The sequence below is a fragment of the Episyrphus balteatus genome, chromosome 1 (genome assembly GCF_945859705.1).
Source record: "Episyrphus balteatus chromosome 1, idEpiBalt1.1, whole genome shotgun sequence".
Classification (NCBI taxonomy): Eukaryota; Metazoa; Arthropoda; class Insecta; order Diptera; family Syrphidae; genus Episyrphus; species Episyrphus balteatus.
The window spans coordinates 83,029,480-83,044,433 of NC_079134.1; the positions used below are offsets into that span (position 1 = coordinate 83,029,480).

Sequence of the window (14,954 nt, forward strand, 5' to 3'; positions counted from 1 at the left end):
ATAAAAGAACACAAAAAGTAATGAAAACATTTCACTTCCAAAAGAAAAACACAAAGGAGACTGGGCACTTTTGTATGGGACGTGGCCCATCGGTGTAACACATTGTGACATACATCAAATGAAAGGTCTCGATGAGTGTATTATTTTTTTGTATGGGCACAAGTCTGTATCTCGTGCAGGGAAAGTGCATTGGTGCATTTTATGTTCAAAGATAAATGTAACAGTGTAACACATTGAAAATTACATACATCAAATGAAAGTTACTGATAAGCGCATTATTTCTTTGAATAGACAAAAAACTCTATCTCGTGGAAGGTGCAGTGGTGCATTTTATGTTCAAAAATGTATTCAAGTTTATTTTAAATGTTTGTGTTTTTAGAACAAAAAAAGGTGGAGAAACGACTAAATCCATGTCGTATGGTTTGTGGTTTAAATTCATAATACCTACCAACATTTTATGAGTAATATATGTAACTTGTAGTTTGAGTTGTATTTTTGAAAAAGTAGTCACAACCTTCGTATATTTAAATTATTTTAAAACCAACAAGTTAGTTTCGCACACGACTTCAAAGTACAGAAGATCATATACTTACTCAAACATTTTTTGTTATTGCATTTCAATCTATAAAAACGATAAATGCATTTTTTTTTAAATTAAAGCAGTTGATGGTTTAGTCCAACAGAACACCGTTATTATTATGTTTTTGAATCTAGTCAATCGAGCATCTAAACAAATGAGCCACGTCCCATACAAAAGTGTTCTAAAAAACGAAAAATGCATTGCGTCATGGGTGAAAACTGATGATGAAATAGCCCATTTGAACTTCCAACACAGTTTTGTAATGTTTTTGAAACAATTTTATCGAACGTCTAGTCAAAATGTATACTTTTATGAATTTTATTACATACATTTTTGAAAATAAAATGCACCAATGCACTTTCCCTGCACGAGATACAGACTTGTGCCCATACAAAAAAATAATACACTCATCGAGACCTTTCGTATGATGTATGTCTCAATGTGTTACACCGATGGGCCAAAATGCCCACTCTCCTTTAACACTTTAATCAACAATTCTTCATTACTGTTTAGCCAAAAACATACTTAACTTAAACACAACATGACATCAAATGTACATAAAAAAATTACTCAGAGCACTAAAAAACACTAAAAGTCTTGTGGCGACCGAATCCGTTGCACTTAGGATTCAAAATGTATCTAGCAGCTCGGCGCCTACTATGTCTATGCACACTAGTAAGCACGTGTTTGAATACCGTTTAGTTTTTGTTTTATGCTCACTGTACGAAGGGTGACCGTGTACGAAGGGTGACCACTTCCCTACGCATTTTCCAAAATTATATTCAATGTAAGTTTTGGCTTTTGGGTCATTTAAAAAATTCATATCCGTTCAGCTGTAGCAAAATGTTTCGACGCATTTATTTTCGAAAATGAAATCAAATTCTTTGTCTCTTCCAACACATATGTTAGTGCACATGGACATTTAAATCTCATATTAACGTTCATGATTATTAATATAAATTATATTATAATGCTCACAGACTTGTTCAAAATATTCGCCTATCCATCCATTAGGCTTGTGTAGTTTGCAAACGAACTAGTTCATCTTGGTGAACTAGTGAACTTAGTTCACTTACTTAGTTCAATTTAGTTCGCGAATAGCGAAAAAGATTTTTTTCAACAAACTAAACAGCAACCTAGAGCAGTCGTAATATGACATTACAAAACAACTTGCGCCACCTTACATTATCATTTTTTTTATATATATGTATGTATTTTTTGGGTGAAAGGAAGTCACAGGGGTTCAGAAACCATACTGCATATTAAATTGCATCCAATTCTTTGTGCAGCGAAATCAGTTCTACTGCTCTACCTCAAGATTTAGATGTAAAACAAAAGGCACAATAAGGTCGCTTGAGCCAGTATCAGCGTTTCTTCTTCAAGCACCACTTATTCTTATTTCTGAGCAAGATCAAAAAACAAGTAGCGTCTTGGTCCTTGAATTACTAGATTTTGGTTTAATGAAAGCAAAACGAACTTCTTCTAGACTTTCGTCAGGAACCAGAAAGCTCGACAAGTATATGAACGAAATTAAGAATTTTTATAAAAAATAAAATATGTATCTGTTATTTTTAGGTTGTTTTTGTTTTATTATGTAGAATGCGTCAATTTTACATAAATTTGGATACAGTCTGTACAAACTAATTTTGTTTTTTAATTCTAACAAAACCGGAGTGATTAAAATAAATTTAACTAAAATGAACTAGTTCAGTAGCGTGATTTGAACTAAAGTGAGCGATCACTCAAATGAACTAAAGGGCCCAACTCTACTATCCATTCAAAAACGAATAAATTCTACCTAAAACGAGACCTATTTAGCTATCGTTTATTTATTAACGATTATTGACTTAACTACAGAAAAAAAAAATTTTCTTTTTCCGGAGGCACTGGAGGCCTTAGGGGGTGGCGAATAGGGCAATTGACCGGGGCCTCGCTCTTGCAGGGGCAACAACCCATGAAAACTTTTAAAATATGTATAGATTTTGTTCATTATATTTTTTATTTAAAACTTTTGATTTTCATTCTTAACCTTAACTATTTATTCAGGTTATTACATTGCGTAGCTGGGCCTCACTCTTGCCTTGCTCTTAAGAATCAATATCAAAAGTTTTAAATGAAACAAAAATATAGTGAAAAAAATCTTAACATATTTTTAAAAGTTTTCTTGGTTTACTGCGCGAGGCTCCTGCAAGAGCGAGGCTATTAACTAAAATAATTTATACATTTAAAACATTTTTGAAAAATGTATTATGTACTACTTGAATATTGCGCCTCGAAATAAGTGAAGGTCGGTCAAAACGCATAACACAGGTGCGTTCTTTTTCTAAAGGGGATGTTCTGTTCACAAACCAAATTCAAAAGTTTTGTTTGCCTTTTGGTTATCAGTGGAAAAATAAAATTAAAATGGAAGTTTTGCAATTTAATGATGACAGAGAATTCATTTTGAATAAAAAACATGATTTTCTATTAAAATAGCTGCTATCCTTTGGGCCTATTTATCTACTTTTTAAGCCTGAACTACATTGGCCTAAGAACTAAAAAAAGTACATAAGTGAAAATTTTCAAACGTAATTTTGTATAGTGTTTCCGGCTGAAAAACTAAAACAATTGATGCAAAAAATTCGTTTAAGTACACATTTGAAACAAGTTTTTTTATTATTAAATTAATATAGAGATAACTGCCTATGAGCACTTAAACGGGTTCTTGTAAGTACCTTACCCGCTTTAGTGCCTATCTAAATGGGATTAAATGGATTTAAGGTGAGATACTTAACCGGGTTTTACTGTAAATGGAATTGAAAACCTTACAAATCAATCTTCATCATAGTAAAGCCGCAACTGCTAACCTTGTCTACCTCATGGAGAGTAGACATTACGACGTAGCCCTGATACAGGAACCCTGGGTTGTAAAAGGGAATATCAAGGGTCTACACTCTAAAGAACTACTGCTGTACAAATCAAATCTTGACAGCCAAAATAGTAACCCTAGAACATGCATAGTAGCTAAGAAACAGTTTAATCTTTTTCTTCTAACTACTTACAGCAACATTGACCAGACTAGAACTCAATATGTGAAATTCCTAGAGAAATTATTACGAAAGAGAAGTTGATCTGGGCCATCAACTCCTTCTCTCCTTATAAATCTCCAGGCCTAGACGGCGGGCGTCTTCCCCTTGATGCTGCAAAGTAGTGAATTCATTATTCCTTGGCTGATCACAATATTCCAAAATAGCTTACAATTGGGATATGTCCCTAAAACATGGCGTGAATCCAAAGTTGTCTTTATACCAAAAGCTGGTAAATCCAGTTACACAGAACCCAAAGATTTCAGACCTATCAGTCTAACTTCTTTTACACTCAAAACACTGGAAAGGTTAATCGATATACATATCCGCAGTTATTTAAGACCGGATGCTATATCACGCTTTCAGCATGCATACACAAAAGGTAGAAGTGTAGAGACAACTTTACACTATGCATCAGAATAATAGAAGTCACTAGTGGTTAAAGAATATACCCTCGCAGCATTTCTAGACATAGAAGGAGCATTCAATAATGTTCATAATAGTGCAATCGAAAAAGCACTCACTGATCTTAAACTAGACGACACGGTCATAAAATGGATCGTGTGCATGTTGAAAAACAGACAAATCAATAGTGAATTAGGTGGGTCACATATAAAAATGTACGCATCTAGAGGAACCCCACAATGTGGTATTCTATCACCTCTTCTTTGGATTTTGGTGATGAATGAGAATCTCGTCAAACTGAATAACAGCGGTGTCAAGGTTATAGCTTACGCAGACGATCTAGCTAATACCTAACCACTGTAAGCGAACAATTAGAAAGCGCATTATCCAAGGTCAGTAACTCGACCAGGAAATGCGGTCTTAAAGTAAACCCCCTTAAAACAGAACTGGTACTTTTCACAAACAGAAGGAAAATTCCTCCTTTTGCAGTGCCAAAAATTGATGGCACCCCACTTACGATTTCGGATAAAGCGAAATATCTCGGAGTAATCTTGGATAAGAAACTTAACTGGGGTCCAAACATTCAAGAAAGATATAAGAAAGCCACGTTTGCACTTTACTCATGTAATATAATTCTTTGCAGAAACTGGGGACCAAATCCTAAAATAGTCATGTGGATGTATACCGCCATTGTCAGATCCATTCTGATTTATGGCAGCATAGTCTGGTGGCAAGCTCTGGAGATATCCACGAACTTGAAGACCCTAACCAAAGTACAAAGAACCGCATGCATAAGCACTACGGGGTAGATGAGGTCCACTCCAACCGCAGGTTTCGAAGCAATCCTTAATATCACTCCCTTAAATCTATTTGTACAAGAATTAGCAGCAAACAGTGCCCTACGACTCAGTCAAACCAACATTTGGAATACTAGTCAAAACGGCCATACAACGATCCTTTCTAACTACGTTGGCGATTTCTGCCACCTTAATCAAGTCAAAGCTTGTTTCTTGCTGTCGCGAAGAGCTTAGGGTTCTTGGTATGCAGCATAATGTAAGACTCTGCTGGGTTCCCGGCCACAGTGATGTGTTCGGCAACGAAAAAGCGAATGAGCTTGCAAGGGAAGGCTCAGTTCTTGATCTCTCTCTCTCATAGACCATAACATCAGAATCCCACAATGTGGAATACAAGGAAATATCGTCAACAATATTTTACAAAAAACCAATGAAAGATGGAACCTCCTAGATACCTGCGGTAGCACCAGGAAACTATGGCCGAATTTCGACGAGAAAAAATCATATAAGATCTTACTACTTATAGTCTAAGAGCCAACGACATAATGAATCAAGTCATCTAAAGAATGTTGTGAGGCATATCATTAGAAAGGTCTTGGGGAGAAAAGCACGAATCGTGAAGTCTGGCAGCATTTTCGTGTGACCAACATGTGTTAAATTCGACCCAAAGCTGTGACAAAAATGAAAAAAAGGGTCTATTTCCCCGTTTAGCCAGGAGCGACAATTTGCTAAAAAATGGACTTTATTTGGGAAAAAAACGCGCCAACTCAAGATGTTGACATAACTGACTAAAATTTTGGTACATTTTAGATCATGGGTACATTTTAGATCATGGACTAACGATTTATAATACAGGACACGCAAAAATCGAAACAAAAGATTTTTTCACTCCACTTTAATGTACAAAAAGGCATAAACAAAATATGTACCTAAGTAACCAGTTGATAATAGTAAAAGGACTCTTAAAATCATATTTCCTGATTTTCAGAGAAATATTTTTTCCTAGATACCTTTTGATTGAAAAATAGCATTAATTCAGGGTAAATCCAATACTGTCCTATTTTATTGTATTCATATTATCTGAATGTCAAAGAATAATGAAAGATTAATATTTCATAAAATAATTTACCAAGAATTCCAGCCACGTAAAAACAAAACAAAACAAAAAGGTTTTTTTTTAAGGTAGTTTTGGTTTTTTTTTTAATTTCTCGAAAACGGTATGACATTTTTAATTCCTGTTTTTGTTTAAAAACAATAAGATCATTAAATTTTTGAAAGCTAATTTAGTACTTATTCACATAAAATTTTGAAAAAAAATTAGTTCAATATTTTTTTTTTTCATTTTTTTTCAAAATTATTTTATCAAAAACTATTTCATAAAATAGCTTTATTTAAAAAGTAAATTATAAAAAACAATGCTTTACAAAAAGGTACAAAACGTTATTGTAGGTGAAAGCGTTGATTTTATTTTATTTTTTTTCCCAAATAAAGTCCATTTTTTTAGAAAATTGCCGCTCCTGGCTAAACGGGGGAAATAGACCCTCCCCTCCCATACGATTTTTTTCTTGTCTCAACGTAACCTACACACTCTAGCTTTTTGACACTTTTCTCCTGCATAAATAAAAATATATTTTCTCATATTTTTGGCGCACATTCAGACCGTAATAAACCAATGTTGGTCACAGCAAAATGCTGCCAGACCAATTTTTTCTTGTCTAACTCCTCAAGACCTTTCTATTTATGTGCCTCACAACTTTCTTTAGATGACTTAATTAAAAAAAAGGAACAATAACAGAATTTTCTCGAAAATTTTGAATTTTTCGACATTTAAAGTTGTCTACCAGGGTGTTTGTCAAAGAATTTTAGGCTGACTCTTTGCGAAAATACTTTTGGGAGCATTGTGTAACAAATTGTGTCAAAAAATAAATTGAAAAAATTGCTTTCTGTTAGGAATTAAATTTACAAAATTATTCAAACGAGTTGATTTTTTTTCTGTTTTTCACGCTTAGGATCGAATTAAACCCATGTTGGTCACACTAAAAAGCTGCCAGACCAATTTATTCTTATGTTACACATCGAGACCTTTCTCCGAATATGCATCACAACATTTTTCACATGACTGGTTTTCTTAAAAAAGAAACAGAAACAGGATTATTTTCGAAAATTTCGAAATTCCGACATTTAAAGTTGTCTACCGGGGTATTTGTCAAAGAAATTTGGCCTGACTTTTTGCGCTGACATTTTTGGAATATTATGTGACAAATTTTATAAAAAAAAATATTATGCAAATTACTTTCGGTTAGGAATTAAATTTACAAAATTACCCAACCATGATATATGTCACAACATTCTTTAGATGACTTGACTTCTTTCATTTTTGTCACACCTTTGGGTCGAATTTAACACATGTTGGTCACACGAAAATGCGGCCTGCTCTCGGTCTATTAGTAAACCTTCCATATACCTACCACGCAACACCAGATACCATACATTGCGAACGTACGAGAGATCCATTACCTGTATCCTCTCATTTTCGCGAAAAAAAACACAACAACAATTTGCATGCGCGATGAGTTTGCCTGGCGCCAATCCTTTTTTATGGAAAAACCTATGTACAAACAATTTGTAGAATGTAGATACCTAAGTTCATCTTATTCTTTATACCACCAAACAACCACTCGACAGAGCGAGTGCGAGAGATCATGTAGAATCAAAATAGAAGATAATAAAGTGAGAAATACAACTAGCGCCAGCGGAATTTGTTTGTACTACAAATTCCAATACATACACATTCCATGCATTTCTGAGGAAAAAAATGGAAAGTAGACTCTTTTTCAAAAATTAATTGTAAAAAAACTATTTTAGCAATTCTTGTTTTCTAACTTTATATAGATAGAAAAAATAATGAAAAAAAAATAAAAAAAATATAACAAAAAATCTAAAAATTCTGGTTCCTTAGTACAGTTTATTGTTTTTGGGACTACTTTAAAAGCGATTGGAGGGTTACAAAATAATATTTTCCAACAAAATATATCTTTACTCCATAGTCAATAAACTAAGCTTTTAAATAAAATAAAAATCATATCATATTTTGAAAAACAAAGAAATTAAACCACTTTGTTTTAAAAAAGTTAAGAAAAAATGACTTTTTAACACTTTTTTGTTGTTTAAAGCCTAGTACGCAGATCGCGCTAAAATTTATCTTTCATACAAATTTCCTCCAAAGATAAATTTTAGCGAGGATTTTTAGCCAGGTAGTACGCAGTTCACGCGCTAAATTCGAATTCTCATCTACTACTTTTGCAAAAAGTCTCCACTCAATTTAGCTCGCGAAATAATGCTCAGCGCATTTTTTCACAGATAAATTTTGACATTTTTGTGGTTGTTGTTGTTGCTGCAAGGAATAAGAGGCAAAAAAAACCTTGGAATATATAAAAGAAGAGAAATAAAACAAAATGAGAACGTAAAAAAGGTATTCTGCAGGTAAAAAAAATATGTAATGTAATATTGAATGTAAGCTGGTATAAGTAAATGAAACTGTGATTCAGCCGTTATTTTTAAATTTAAATTTATCTTGGCTTTTAGCTAACGCGTGTAGATATAAAAATTGTCGAGATAAAATTTAGTTTAGCGCGATCTGCGTACTGGGCTCAAGAACTTAAAACTTAATATAAATTTCTTAAACTAATCAATGTGTTAGTATTTGAGTTGAGGTACTCATTTCTTTTTATTTCGATGAATTTTATTAATAATTGCAGGAGTTACACATGTTCAAACATTGTAACATAAGAAAAAATAGCTTCAGTTTCGATTAATTTTTTTCTCTGAAAAATACATTTTTAGTTTTTCAAAATAGTTTTACTCCGTATTTTGATTCAACCTCAATCCAAAATAGAAATAAAAAAAATAAAAATTTTAGTCTAACTAAGAAACAAATAACAAACCAATGTCTTTCAGGTCGTTCTAAAACAACGAAAATTTTTTCATGTTTTGTTCTCTCTTAATTACAAGTTCACACATTTGGAAATTGTGGAGATGAAGATATTTAGCCTTTATTATCTAAATAATAAAATTTATTTCATTCAATTATCATTAAAAATGTGAAAGTTATGCACCGATTTGTAAACGATAACCCGATTTTTACGTGGTCCACTCGGCCTTAAGATCCCTTATAGGCTTCTTAACGGGACATAACCTACTAGGATACCACAAAAAGAAAATGGAGCTTAATACGGATGATCTATGCAGAGGCTGCGGTAATAAGGACGAACAGGAAAACACGGTTCACTTCCTCTGTCAATGCCCAGCACTCTGTCGCACTAGGAAAAAATTCTTAGGAAACTACTTCTTTAATGAATAAGAAGAACTACCGGAACTCTCAGGCAATAGCCTACTGAACTTTGTCAAGTCCTCCAAATGGCTCGAACAACCATAGCATTCATAATTTAACACTTTTAATGAAGTTACAATACTTCAGAGTTTCACAAGGGATCTACATTGACCGTAGTGTGACGGTAACAAAATCAACTGTCAACCCATATAACCTAACCTAACCTAAGTGTCTGAAATTCCCTTCGAATATTAAAATTGACAGTATATTCATGCTGTGAGTTTTATATAGTGTCGGTTAACATCGACCAAAATAAGGCGTCTTAGTAAGTGTACGACAGATCTAACTGATGAGCCCACTGTCGTACCTGGGCGAAACACTTTATAAATTTGGAGTTGAGCTTGAGTCACTTGAACAAACAAAAGTTCAAAGAAACTTTAAGTACTAAGTACTAAGATTAATGCTCCCAAAGCAACGAAGATAATAATGCAAATAAAATTATTCTGCAAACAAAATTGTTGGTCGTTTGATAGTTCAACAATATGCCTATTCCACACTCAGTTTGAGACTTGCGAATTTAGTCATATTTAATTATTTTTGTTCTGATTCTGTTCCCAATTTCAAAAACTGTCATAAGATTTCTCCACTCTGACGAATTTGGCCAAGAAATTTCTTTTGTAAATCTTTCAATATAAACTATTTTAGATATTCTTACACGAGAAAGCTAAACCAAACGACTACTTTCGCATTACATATTGATCAAGAAGGACAAGGGGCCTCGCAAAGACCTACCGCCCGGAGCCTCGCAATTCGTAAGGCCACCGCTGCGCTGTCGGGAGGTGAAAGCGAACCTCGGCCACCCGATTAGAGGCAACTACTAACTCACCTATAATCCAGTCAAATAAGGGTTAAACCTCGGAATGAATTTTTTTGCTCAATACCTTCATTTTGGCTTTCTATAACATACCTCAAAAGTCTAGAAAAATCTCATGTCCGCAAGTCGCAATTTTCAAGGTCAAAGCGCGAAATGGAGATTTTCAAAATTAGCAATAATAGACAATGGTATACTATATACACATATGATACATGATATCAAGGTATTTTTTAATGCTGATTCCAAAAAAAAGGCAATCTGACGTCTCTGAAAAAAGTTATACTTGTTTTCTATATTTCAAATCATATTATTATAACAGTTGCTAACTTACTACCGAAAAATCCTTAAAAGTTATGGTAGAGGAACCAAATTGTGCATGAAGGTTTTATATCCATTATTATTAAGAATCAAAACAATGCAATGCAAAACACATTCATATCTATGACAAAATGGTATTTTTTGAGAACAGAGTAAATTTTGGGATGTGCACTAAAAAACATCCTGGTACAATCTTGGAATTAGTGCTAATAGGCTAATTTTTTTGTTTCTATCTTTGTTTGGATTATCTATAACTTATGTCAAAAATCTTTAAAAAAATCTCATGTCAGCAAGTTCTAATATGCTTGATTTGAAGATAAGGTGCAGATTTTAAAAAATTGAAAAATTAAACTTCAGATATTTGTGTCAGATCAATATTAATAAGGTACATGTTTGTAGGTTTTGTGTTAGAATCAGCGTTAAAAAATACCTTGAAATCATATGGGTTATGTTGGTATACATATAAGAATCTAAAGTTTTCTTATTATCTTTTTTAAACTGTTACGAATCTCAATTTTACACCGAAAAAAAACCAATATCAATTTAACGTTTTTTAAATATCAAATTAACATTTTTTAAATATCAGCCAAAAACGCTCTATAAAATGTGTTTGATGATATTTAAAATGTTAAAACAACATTTTTGCTATCAGGATGATATTTAAATGTCACATTTTGGAAATTTTTTTTGATATTTTATTATCATTTTTTCATATCAATTTCTCATTCCAAATTATTGAAAAAATTCTTAATGTGTACTTATTTAAAGGCGCTTTGTGTTTTTTCGAAGTAAAATGTATGATTTACTGAGAAAATTTGATCGGCACTAAGATTTTACTTCACATAGCTTGGGAGGAAATAACAAAACAATTATATCACCTATAATAGAAAAAATAATATCACCACTATTTTATAAAGAATATTCCCTTTCTGTAATGTTTTGAAAAAAGAAAGAAAATTCTTAAAATATTAAAAATAATAAAAAAGAAAAGGAAAGAAATAGGTTTCATTATAATAAACTAAAACGTAAAATCTAGTCCACATTGATATTTTAATTGTCAAAGTGAAATTTTCAATATCCACTTAAACTTAAAAAAATGTCAAAATGATATTTTAATTGTCAAAGTCAAATTTTCACTATCCCACCTGAAATTAAAAAATGTCAAAATGATATGATTAAATATGAAAATTGATATTTTAATTGTTGGACGACTTTTGTCACTAAAAAATGTTAATTTGATAGCTGTTATTATCAATTTTTTTTTTTTGGTGTAGCACTAAAAAAATCAAACAAACAAACAAAACAAAAAAAAAAGAATGCAACACCCTGTTTACATATGGAATTCGAAATTCGAAACTTTAATTTCCGGTTGTTGACGTCACCAGGAAACATCGAGTAACAACACACTCGAGACTAACTGAGCACCACCAAAACTTTTAAAAGGTCTTTTCTTTTTGACCGTCAAGCCATTAAGATCTCTGTTCAAAGGTAGTAGTAAGAAGTGATAATTTTCGACAAAGTTATATAAATCATAAGTATTATTTTTAATAGATACAATTTTAATTGGTTTTCAAACCATCCAGCCCAAGCCATAAAATCTACGGTCAATAAAAGGCCAATTTAAGAAATTGAGTCTTCTAGACTCGAATTTGTTTTAAGTTACCTAAAAGTACTTAACAAGCACATCGAGGTAAGTCTTAACACGAACAATATAGTCTTATTTGTGCCAAAACTATGTAACTATAATTTAGGGTCTTCTGTACATCTTTGGAGGTGACAGCCACTTCTAGATTCCACCACGTGCACTTTTTATTTTCCAAGGCCAACCATCCAATACAAAAAGGAAGACGTAGCAACGGCAAACAAATTCAAGGCCAAGGTTCAGCTGTCTTCTCCCAATTCCAACAACGGGGAAACAGCAAAACTTATTCAAGGCCAAGGTCAAGCTCTCTGCTTCCCATTCTAGCAACGCGAGTAAAATCGACAATATCTTGCTCAATAACGGCAGTTTTCCTGAACAGAAAAATTAAAAAAGAAACCAGATCACACTCAAATAAGAACTCAGTTTACATAAGTTCGGGAGGCTGATCGGTTGCTTGGAAATAGGGCTGTAAAAGTAACGACAAAATGAGTACCCGCATGTATACGTTACTTTTGATAGTAGTACCCGCATCAATAATATCGTTACTCGTTACTTTCGTATGCTTCGTATTTTTCGTGTGTTTCGTATGTTTCGCAAGTTTCGCATGTTTCGTATGTTTCGTTACTTTCGTTACTTTCGCATGCTTCGTACGTTTCGTAAATTTCGTATATTTCATGTATTTGATACGTTTCGTATGCTTGGTATTTAAAGTAGGTACCTATGTTTCTTACTTTGGTGGGTGTAAATTTTTTTTTTTGAAAAAAACCAAAAACAATTTGTGTAATCTAAACTACATTTTAAGGCCAGAAACATTAAAATAAGCTGCTGCTTTCTCATGTAATAAGAGTTTGAACGTATAGCCATACTGATTTTTTTTCGATTTTTTTTAATCAAACGTGGAAACTTTTTTGATTTTTTTCCTTATTTTTTAACAAAACTTTGGTAATTTTTTGTTTATATTCGTTCAGTAATCTTATCACAATTCTGTAGAGACCTTTGTTTCAAAAGTACTTAGCGCATATCTCGGAATATGAACACTTCAATACAACTATGTCGAACAATTTTTCATTCAATTTTCTATTGAGAGTGATTTTCAAACCTCGTTTTCTCTGCTTATTTTAGTTGAAAATTTTGCACTGAAAATAGAGAAATTTTTTAAGAAGCCAAAAAACTTTTGTACATTCTTAAGCTACATTTCAAGACCATTAACACCAAGGTCATAAACACATTGGTTGCGGTGTGGGTATATTTCGGCCACATAGAGAAAATACCAAAAACGATATGATATTTCTGTAGAGTCGTTCGTGGTAAGTGTTCGCATCCGATAAGTGCGCGCATTGCTATTTTCTCGAAACTAGTGTAAAAATTTAAATTTCTGCTCATGCACAATTAATTAGATATTTGATCTTCGTCGAAGTCCGTAATTTATTTATGGTTACGTTGTTTTTAATGTTTCGAGAAAAAGCAAAAGAAAAAAAAGCTAACTTTCCTTAAAATTTTTCACAATTTTCAAACTGTGACAGTGATCTGTCTTTGACATAAAGTGAAGGCAATTGTTTTTTTTTATTAAGCTTACCATTTAAACTTTATGTTCCAATTAAAGTGTTATTGTTTTTAGTATTTATTTATTATAGGCTATTGATTATGTCGAAAAAACAGGGAAATAAGGAACTAAGACGTTCATGGGTTTTTATTGCAGGAATCGTTCAATGGGTTATAAAAGAAGATAAAACCGCGGAGTACTATTAAATGAGAAGGTGGAAACTGAAGATAGGGGTGAAAAAGCCCCCTTTTTGGTTTTTTCAATATACCTCGTAAACCAAGCAAAATTTTGATATATTGCACTCAACGCTTTTTGTAGAGAATTAAATTTCCTATTGGAATAATGTTAGTCACTAGATTTTTTCATTGAAAATTAACCGAAGTATGGCCATTTTAATCTATCTTTTTTCGCATTTTTAGTTTTACTCAAGTAAAACAGAAACATTTGAGGGGAAAGTAGGATAACTTAAGCACCAAGAACTGATAACGAGATTTTGTAGAGGGGTTAAATACAATCATTGTTTAATATGGGAGGGGGGTAAATGTCCCCCCGTTTTGGCGGGAGTTGCAATTTTCTAAAAAAAATACTTAAATTTAAAAAAAATTATTAAAAAACAACGGCAACACTTACAGTTTTTATTGATACTTTTTTCAAAAGCTAGAATATTAATTTTAAAATGAAGTTATTTTAATCAGTTGTTTTTGAAATAAACGAGTGATTCCGATAAAGAAAGTATTTTGTCTATTTTTCAATTTTCTCAAAAAGTAGAAGGCATAGGAACATTATGATTTTTATGATTTGATAAGAAATCAATTAAGGCAGTTTACTTTGTCGATGAATTTCGTATAGAAGTCCACAGTCTTTGTGAAAATTGTACTCAATGTGCTTTTTAAACTTTTTTTTCACAAGTTTTGACTTTGAAATCGGGTATTTCAAAAACAATTGATTAAAATAACTTCATTTTTAGATTAATATTAAGTTTATAATTCTATCAATCAAAACTGTAAGTGTTGCCGTTGTTTTTTAATAATTTTTTTTATTTTAAGTATTTTTTTTAGAAAACTGCCCCTCCCGCCAAAACGGGGGGACATTGACCCATATTAAACAATGATTGTATTTAACCCCTCTACAAAATCTCGTTATCAGTTCTTGGTGCTTAATTTATCCTACTTTACCCTCAAATGTTTCTGTTTTACTTGAGTAAAACTAAAAATGCGAAAAAAAGATAGATAGGCCATACTTCGGTTAATTTTCAATGAAAAATTTAGTGAGTTCAGCATTTTGAAGGAAATTTAATCTTCTTTTTTTTATTGTAGCAATGTTTATGTCTATCTCAACCCAAAAAAAAAATGTACAAGTAAAAAAGCAAAAAAACTCAAAAAATCGATTTTTTTGATATTTTT

The 14,954-nt window shown here is 32.3% G+C and overlaps 1 long non-coding RNA gene across 1 annotated transcript; it reads left to right on the plus strand.

The window, feature by feature from the left end:
* Positions 1–11,765: 11,765 nt before the first annotated feature.
* On the plus strand, positions 11,766–13,492 carry LOC129906936 (uncharacterized). Its single transcript, XR_008770897.1, has 3 exons — positions 11,766–11,854; positions 11,918–12,056; positions 12,118–13,492. It is a non-coding gene; the product is annotated as an uncharacterized LOC129906936 (long non-coding RNA).
* The last annotated feature ends 1,462 nt before the right edge of the window (positions 13,493–14,954 follow it).